This window comes from Thunnus maccoyii, chromosome 8, assembly GCF_910596095.1.
Source record: "Thunnus maccoyii chromosome 8, fThuMac1.1, whole genome shotgun sequence".
Lineage (NCBI taxonomy): Eukaryota > Metazoa > Chordata > Actinopteri > Scombriformes > Scombridae > Thunnus > Thunnus maccoyii.
Genome location: NC_056540.1, coordinates 34141145 through 34148842, shown reverse-complemented (window position 1 = coordinate 34148842; position 7698 = coordinate 34141145). Strand labels below are relative to the sequence as shown.

At 43.1% G+C, this 7698-nt stretch overlaps 1 long non-coding RNA gene across 1 annotated transcript; it reads left to right on the top strand.

The window, feature by feature from the left end:
- The first annotated feature begins 1841 nt into the window (after positions 1-1841).
- LOC121901564 lies at positions 1842-6947 on the top strand. Its single transcript, XR_006097308.1, has 3 exons — positions 1842-3869; positions 4345-4424; positions 6859-6947. It is a non-coding gene; the product is annotated as an uncharacterized LOC121901564 (long non-coding RNA).
- Positions 6948-7698: the final 751 nt, after the last annotated feature.

Sequence of the window (7698 nt, the reverse complement as noted above, 5' to 3'; positions counted from 1 at the left end):
CTAAATTGACAGAACCTCCAGGACCACCTGATCTGGAGGGTCACAAGGCGGACCTGCAAGACCTTCCAGAGGTCCCATTGAAGAACAAAGCGTCAAGTAGGGGGCCTCAGCCTGCGGGCCCCCGCAGAAAACACTTCACCAGTGGATGGGCCGTGAAAAAGTGCAGACCGTCGTGGCCCCCTGCGGAGGGTGGAGAGATGATCATCTGACGTCTCCGGCAGGATGGAGCTCACTGAAGGTTGGGTTGTGAGCAGAGCTGCAAGCAGGGATTTAGAAATATTGAAGATATGAGCCCAAGTCATCCCAACACTTACGGGGTTTTCACACCACTGTGCGGTAACTTGCCATCTTCAGTCATTTCAGATCATGGCGGTAGGGGTATAAGGCGGTTGTTGCCCATGTGAACGCGCACAGATTTTGCTCTGCTGCCCAAAGTTCACTGTGTTGACTTCTAGCGGAAACCGCCTGGTTTTGGCCAATCAAATAGAAGGAGGAGCTGATGATGCTGGTATCTGAATACCCAGAATTATACAACACAGCACTGGCTACTTATAAGGATAACCAGAAGAAAAACCGGGCCTGGGAAAACATTTCCATCAAAAAAATGTGTCGTGGACTTTTGGATGGGTTGGCTGTACGAACGCTGATGTTCACCTGCCTTTAAAAGGACCTTATTATACTCCTTTTCCACAAGTTAACACAGTTCTCTTGGGGTTTTAATAAAATGTATCTGACATGCTTTGGTCAAAATACAACTAGGATCAAGCACCACAGCAGCGTTCTCATCCTGTCTAAACAGCCCTGTTCAGAGCAGCTGGTTTAAGTGTTTGTCCCGCTCACCTCACCCCCCTCTTCGGCGTGGTATGCACGTATAAATACGGCAGTGATGTTACTGTTTGTTAGGGGTGCAACGGATCACAATACTCACGGTTTCAGATCGTATCCTGGTTTTGAGTCACAGATTGGATCATTTTTCAGATCAGCAAAAAAAAAAAGAAAAATAAGGAGACAAATATAACTTTTATTTCAATTTATTCTGTAAAACACTTTTAAAGCAGGAAACTGATACCACTGATATTAAATGAAAACAACATTCAAGATGTTCGATGTTAAAATAGAATCTTAAAATATATAAAATGTTCAGTACTCAGTTGTTATATTAATCCAATATGAGGCCTGATACCTTCTTCTTTTAAACATGGTAGTCAATGATAACGTACAAACACGAACACATCTCGTCCTGCAGCTTGTTGAACGAGCCACCAAACAAACATTCACCGCTAACGTCAGTTAGCAGCTACGTAGCTAATTAGCTGCTGCAGCACATTAAACAGCATGTAAACGTACCTGCAGACGTCACTTCGGACGCGTTAGATGCTGGTTACCGTGTGGCGGTCTCAAAGCTGTTTCACACCTCATCATTTCTTTAAATCTTATATAAGTTATATTTTCTGTAAATTATATTTATATATTTATATATAAATATATATAATTATATTTCCCTACATGAAATGTCAGTGTGATTATTATTATTAAAATTTTCCATATACTGTAAAAAAAAAAAAAAAAAAAAAAAAAATCATATATAGTAAGAAAATTGGAATATTTCATTCAAATTTCCAGTTTTATTGATTTTTTTTTGTATTGACGTTACAGCAGTCTGGCGTTGCGTGTTCCCTGTTGGTTCCTGCTGTACAGAGGGGTGTGAAGCGACAGTAGCTGCTGGTTCCTGAAGCGTTTTTCCTCGTTCTGTTTTCACATTTCAAATATTTCTTTAATCTTAATGTTACTGAACACAGAAACTCAGGACTCTCCTGGATAATGTAACAATCCTACTGGTTTATATTCTGACACTAGTTTGCATTATTTACACTTTGTTTTGTCAGAATACTACAATACCCATGAGCCTCGGCTGCTGTTGCTAAACAAAACTCGTTAAAAGTGAACTCGTTTAATCTGCAGATTGTGAAACCAGTTTTCTCAACATCGTGATCTTTAGCTTTTACCAGCTGTTAGTAAATAAATTCTTTATGTCCACAGTCTAGTATCTTCTTCTAACACAGTTGTTCATCTTTTGCTCTGATGGCTCAACAAGGAGTTTCATATTGATCCAAACTGCAGAGGAGAGAATTGAGTTTCACTAACTCACGGTCTCCTCCCACTTCACACCTCTATTTCCCCGCCAGAACTCCTGGTGGCGCTGTAACATTTCTGCACATGCTACGTTAGCTACAGTGCTAATGCTGCTGCAGTAGAAGTTTCAGAGACTCCAACAGTGTTTTTATAACAAACCTGTAGCTGCATCTGCATGCTGATATTTCACCAAAAGTCAAGCAGTGATCAACAGTGATTGGCTGCGCCCACAGGGGTCAACGCAACTCTACAAGTGGTGAAATTTCAATATAATTTACTGTAGTCGGCCTCTAAAAAATACCCCCCATGTCCAATAAAGGTCAGGACATGACATCAGTGTGCTCACTGGGCTCATGACACACATTCATACCTTCAAAATACTAAATGAGTCCCTTTGAATTCATATTTTGTGCCTTTGACTCTGTAAACCGCAGGCCGTGCAGACTGCAGACGGTAGATCAGATGTTTTGTGGTCATCATCGGGGTGGAGCTCAGTCAGCACAGCTTTCACTCTTTAACAGATAAAATCCTGCAGGCGGATCCACTCGATCAGAACAAGATCAGAACAAGATCTCCATGACCAAACTCTCCCCGCCGGCTTTCTGACGCTTGTTAATTAATTGTCTCTGCACTAACATCTGTCGTCTCTGGAGTCCCGCCGCGCGGTGCTGCGATTCAACATTTATACATGCTTCCTTACAGCATCCGCAGTTTTAATGATGAAGCATATGGAATACAGCCGAGCAGCAGAAGAAGAAGAAGGACGTTCAGGCTGCGATGGCGCTCAGCTGTGACTGAGCTGCACTGATCACAACCTCACAAACAAATACATCTGGTGAAATCAGCACAAATGTAATAAAACATATGCAGTAAAGTAGGTGTTACAGACTGAAAAGTGCTGATTAACTTCAAACTAAACAGTTAGAAATTAACACGATATTTATAAGTTTGATCTGACGAGTATTTAGCGAATTTATGGGCAAAAATGTGAAACTAAAGTAAGTGAACTCAACCAGTTGTCCACCATTAACTGGTTGACCAGAAAGATTTTAACCTTAGCATGACAGTTAAACTGCTTGGTCAGTTAGCTAACAGTTCATTTTAACAGTTAAAACAGTTTGATTCAAGTTAGTTATGTTTAGTTTAAGTTAGATAAAGAGTTATCAACCACAACAGGATTAGCTATCAGTCAGTTTTAGTGGTTTAAACAGTTTGTTTAAGGTTAGCTAGCAGCTCTGTTTACTCTCAGTCATTCTCACTTTTCTCTTCCTGTAAAACATTAAAATAAGTTTGATGACTCCTCTTGAACTTTATTTGTGTATTTAATCAAATGTGATGTGGGGAGACAAGCTAACCTGGTCCATTGTATAAACTCACACCTGACCGTTAGCTCGTTAGCTAACAGAGCGATATCTTAGCAGGACGTGTATTTGGATTTCAGCTGTTTTCAGGTCATATCGTACTGTAATCCTCTTGTAACTGTGTACCGCCCACATATTCTGCTTCACTGGGAGGTACAGAAGCTATAGATGTTCTGACTTAACTATGAACTTTAACAAACTGTGTTAACGTACACTGTCCAGTTAGTGACCAAGCTAACAAGCTTACTGACAGTCGCTGCTGTACAGTCAGATCTGTTCAACAGGCAGAGACGTTGTTGAGGTTTTTGCTTTTGAAGATTAACAGACAAGAAAGAGCTTCAGCTGATGATCTAGCAGAAATGGAATATAATATTCGTAAGTATGTTTTAATTAATGTATAATCCCATGAAAATAACAATTGTTGTGTTTTTGTTACCTTAGAATGAGCCTTTATATCTACAGAGGGAGCAGGTCCTCTTCCACGGAGCCGCCATGTTTGTATGGTAGCCCAGAACAGACAAACCAAACACTGGCTCTAGAGGGGGGTTCAGTTGGTTGCAATCTGCAGCCTCACCACTAGATGCCACTAAATCCTACACACTGGCCCTTTAAACTTCCTTTTTTTGCTGTGAAGCTTGTAGCTTTTTATTAATGTTAGACTGACTGACAACATTAAACTACTCGTTAATAAACATAACACACATCTCAGGAGGAGCTGAAGTGAACGTTCACGTGAAGCAGAAACGATCAATGAGCCTGAATAATATCTTAACAACATGTGAACACCTTCGGCTCTTCATCGCTGCTGCAGCTTCATCATCCTCTTCGTCCTACATCTGTGTTCCTGCAGGAGACGCCTGCAGAGAAAGAGACGCTTCCACCTTCACCGGCAGCTCGGCCTGGCCCACATCCCTGAGAGTGTGTTACAGCGTGAGTGTGTGTGTGTGTGCACGCATGTTTCTGTGTGTGTGTGTGTGTGTGTGTGTGTGTGTGTGTATGTGTGTGTGTGTGTGTGAGCTTCCTGTGGTCTCTTTATGTTTGCCCCGTTTCCCTCCAGCGAACATCGGATGTAACAAAACCAGAGGACAAAATAAGTGCATTACTTTTTAAAGACGTGTCCTGAAGTCGGGAGACGGTGATGTGCGCTGACAGCGGCTGCTAATTGGAGTAAATTAATTTACCTCGGGCGCCGATGTTCGCACAAAGCGCCGCTCGCCGCGTGAATAAGTGATGATCGGCAGCGCTCGTATAAGCCCTGACTTTTTGAATCATTTAACGCTGCAATCTGCTAATTAGCAGGGAGAAAAGCCAGCTTTCAGCCACAATTAAGATAGGCCTCTGTCAGTCAGGGGGGGTGAGGGGGGGTGTGGAGGGAGCGCTTCATTTATTCATCCTCTGAGCAGATGCTGAGTGCAGTGGGGGTTTGGATGGAGAGGGAGAGCTCAGGGATCTGAAGGGCTTGGAAAGGGAAGGAGGAGAGAGGAGGGGGGGGGGGGGGGGGGGGGGGGGGGGTGAGCTGGCGTGTGGTTGTAGAAGAAGTTTTCAAACCCCCCCCCCCCCCAGAAATCCACCATCTACCTCCTCCTCTCCCCTCTTCTTCTTCTTCTGTGAGCCTCAGAGGAGGGCGAGCAGCGAGGAGGGCGAGCAGCGAGGAGGGCCCGCCACGAACCAAAACAAAAGCAAAACAAAAGACCTGATATGTGAAGAGGAGGAGGAGGAGGAGGAGGAGGGGTTGGGGGGGGGTGGGGGGGTGGGGAAGGGGGGTTAGTGCTTTAGCATCCAGAGTCAAACACACTCTGAGGGTTCCTGTTTCACACGCAGAGTGCTAACCACTTGTACAGCCCAAGGTCAAACACGGCCCCGCAGGTTCCCCGGGTCATAGCACCATCACCCCCACCGCCGCCACCTCCACCCTGCCACCTCCCCCCTCCCCACCCACCCCCCCCCACACCAGCAACAGCAGCTCAGCCTGGCTCAGCTCCAACTGAGCGTGCTCCGAGTGCATCTCACTTTTAAGTGTAACATCCCAGCGTCCCCTGGCTGAGTGACAGTACAGGTTCATTTGTTCACAACGCTGCTGCTCTCACTGTCCCCCCCCCCCCCCCATCTTACTCTGCTCCTGCTTTACTTTTTAATCTGCAGTTAAAAGGACATTTGTATGATTTATTGAACTGAACTGGTTTCACTTTATCAACTTCTGCCTGAAGTCTGCAGCTTTGTTTTATACTTACAGCAGAAGAAGAACTCAGATCCTTTACTGCAGTAAAAGTACTAATACTGCAATGTAAAAGTACTCCATTACAAGTAAAAGTCCTGCAAGAAAAATCCTCCTGCAGTAAAAGTACATAAGTATTATGAGCTTGATGTAGTTAAAGTATTGCAGTAAAAGTACATCAGTATTATGAGCTTGATGTAGTTAAAGTATTGCAGTAAAAGTACATAAGTATTATGAGCTTGATGTAGTTAAAGTATTGCAGTAAAAGTACATAAGTATTATGAGCTTGATGTAGTTAAAGTATTGCAGTAAAAGTACATAAGTATTATGAGCTTGATGTAGTTAAAGTATTGCAGTAAAAGTAGTGGTTTGGTCCCTCTGACTGATATATTATTATATATGACATCATTAGATTATTAATAGTGAAGCATCAGTGTTAGAGCAGCATGTTACTGTTGTAGCTGCTGGAGGTGGAGCTAGTTTACACTACTTTATATACAGTTAGCTAGTTTAGTCCAGTGTCCTCTGATTGGGGCATTGTCTGATGCAGGATTCACAGTAAAGTACGGTGGCCCGGAGAGCTCAATGCACTACAACTCACAAAACAAACAAAGACAAAACACAAACACAACCAAGTCCAATTAATTTATAGAACACATTTAAAAACATCAGTTGACCAAAGTGCTTTACAGAGAAAAATGTAAAATACAGTTAAAGAATTAAAACAAAATAAAATAATTATATAAGTTTTAACTCAACATGAAGGCGACTCAAAGTGATTCTAACCAGAGGACATTAAACAGTGATGAACTCTCTCTTACATAACCAGAGTCATTATCTTCTATCAGCTGTTTCTCGGTCTGCGTTCATGTGTGTTCTTGTTCCAGTCCAGGTATCCCAGAATGCATTTCACTACTATCCTCAGACCACTGTCACGTCACTTTACTAAGAAAGTAACCGTTTAGATTTCTAACATGTGGTCAGTTTATACAAATAATGTCATTTTTTTATACTTTATATATTTGCTGCTTCCTCGTGAGTTAAATTAAAATGAAGCTTCATGTTTTTATTGGACAGAAGAACAGCGCTGCGTCTGTGACTCTATAAATATATTCAAACGAACAGAGTTTGTTGTTTTCTCGCTAAAAGGTCGGTTTCGTGGAGACGGTGATGATGTCACAGCGCAGGCAGGTACAGGTGTGTTGAAGCTGAGCTGCTGCCGTCGGCAGTGTGGAAACCAGTGAGAGCGGATGATGACGACGACGTAGGACGGATGTCATGAAAGCTTTTATAACCTGAAGAAGAAAACCGTCTGCAAAGGAGGAAATCACATCTTCTGTTTCATGTTTTTTTTTTTATTTAAACTTTTGTAAACATAATTTCAGAGATAAATGCTTCACCTCCATCAGATTCCCGTCTTTATTTTAATATTTGTTGTCTTATTTCATGTTTACAAACAAATTAAAGATAAAAACAAAGACTTCCAGCGTTTTCATTACAATAAAAACACCATAAAGGCCTCTTTAAGTAATGTGTCAGTCATGTTGAAGCGGCGATGAGGTGATGTCAGGCTGATTTAGTGTCATGTGACCTCCTGCAACCTCCTGAACCTCCTGCATGCTGCAACATAAAGACACAAAACAGCACATTTGAATCCAGACGGCGTCACGGCGGAGAGGAAACACGCCACGTCTGTAAATAAAAACCCGTCTGTGTGTGTGTGTGTGTGTGAGACATAAATCTGGTGTCGGCGTGTGTGTGTACAGTGGATCACAGCGAGGGTTCAGGGATCTCCGCACCGACATCGGCTCTCGCTCTCATTATGACACGCGGAGCGCCGTCTTCCGCCAGCGACCCGGTCAATTTATTCACGCTCAGGCCCGCGGAGTCCTGCCCCGGACATCCGGCGCCGCGCATTATCGCTGCTTAGCACCTCCGACTTGGAAATCAGCAGCAGCGGGGGCCGAGAGTGATGAATATGTTAAAACA